Below are 1987 nucleotides of genomic sequence, written 5' to 3' on the forward strand. Positions count from 1 at the left end.
ATATATATATTTATATATATATATATATATTTATATATAATGTGCACATGTATGCATATATATATATATATATATATATACATGTTTATATATTTGTTATGCAAGATTCTTGATATGAAATTGCATGTTGAAATCAGATATTGTTATACTTGGGGATGGTCAATTTTGGCCATTAAATACACGCACTATATATTTAGTCTTCATTTCAGCTTTATTATTATTATTTTTATTTTAGTTTCTTTCATCACTCATCCTGTGACCCCTTCAGCGACTCTCTATTCCACATGTCTCCTCTAAGACAAGAGGAGATGTGGGATAGAGAGTCACTGAAGAGGTCACAGGTTGTGTGATGCGACAAATTTTTCTGCTTTTAAAAAGAAAAATGGATTTTATCCTTTATATCTATACTGTTCAGTAGCTATGCGTTGAATAAAATTTATCTTTCTACTTGTTCAACCATACATTTCAGCACTTCGAAAAACAAACTTGTTTATTTACATACGACATAATAATAGTAATAATAATAATAATAATAATAATACAGCTGAAGTGAAGACCAAATATATAGTGTGTGTATTTAAGTGGCAAAATATGACCCCCCCCCCACCCAAGTATAACAGTAATATATATTTATATGCATACAATATTACTTCATTATTCTGCTGTTGTAAGTAATGTCAGCAGAAACTGTTATTTCATACCAAAAATACTGCCATTTCTATACTGCCAGTCACTACTCCCTCTGTTCTTCATTCTTATCATCATCACCCCAGCTTATAATTAAAGCCAACCAACCCCTGTTCAATATCCTCTACATTCATTTATTATGTACATTTAATCACACCCACCCAATGTTTATATCCTTCTCCCACTCTCCTTTCACATTCTTGCAACCTTACCCATCCTCCCTGATTTTTCTATACTCATGCTCTTTTCTATTCACCTCTTTGGACATGTTAACTTAAGGAGGATACATTCTGGTACCTTGTCACATACATAATTCCCTTTTTTCAAGTACTACTCCATCCAACCTCATCCATCCATGTAAAGTGCAAGGTAACCATGAGTCTCCTCCACAATAACAAACCTATTACTGCTCCTCCCATCATACTTTTCAACACGTCTCATAAAATGACCACCCTGTATCCTCTTCTCCATTTATATCAAAGAAGCACTTTGGTCTTGCAAGTTGCAGGCCAACATTACTAGCGTCATCGCCATGAATAAAACACCCAGTGCAATCAATATGATTGGTGTTAAGAAAAGCATCCAGCTTTAGAAACCAAGCCAAAACTGAGACACTAGAGCAAGATATGGTTGATCCTCTGATCATGCTCAAACATCCAACCCATAACAATATGGAAAGTAGGCATAAAAGATGAGGATGATGATATACACACACATATATATGTGTGTATATGTATATACACACGTATATATATATGTATATGTATATACACACGTATATATATATATATATATATATATATATATATATATATGCATACACACACACACACATGCATGCCCATACAGTCAATAACACATCTGTATCCACACATCTCATATATATGTGTGTATGGATAATAATAAATGGAGCAAAACGCATGTCAATAAAAGTTCCATTAATTCCTACACATGTTTCGAAATAAATGAGAGTACTTTCACAAAGAAGAAAGAGCTGTTGGGGCTCCTCATTTATTTCTCTTCAGGGAGTTCATAATAAAACATGTAATAGCAAGACAAAAACAAAATGATGGGGTAACTTACGAGCAGAGATGTTACATGGTCAGTGACCGTTCTTTTATTGACATGTGTTTTGCTCCATTTATTATTATCCATATCTTCTCAAAATGTATCACTTTAACTTGGTATCTCTACCTGTAAAACGGCTGTGATATCTTGTTTTTTAGTGTAATTTTGTTACCTCTGGTAACTATTAACGTATTTAAATTATCGAAAGTTTTAATAACTGAGATAATATTTA

The 1987-nt window shown here is 32.7% G+C and overlaps 1 protein-coding gene across 1 annotated transcript in view; it reads right to left on the reverse strand.

The window, feature by feature from the left end:
- LOC106873600 (mevalonate kinase) overlaps positions 1–1987 on the reverse strand; it is a 96278-nt gene that overhangs the window by 75777 nt on the left and 18514 nt on the right. The window lies entirely within an intron of this gene.

Source organism: Octopus bimaculoides, chromosome 6, assembly GCF_001194135.2.
Source record: "Octopus bimaculoides isolate UCB-OBI-ISO-001 chromosome 6, ASM119413v2, whole genome shotgun sequence".
NCBI lineage: Eukaryota > Metazoa > Mollusca > Cephalopoda > Octopoda > Octopodidae > Octopus > Octopus bimaculoides.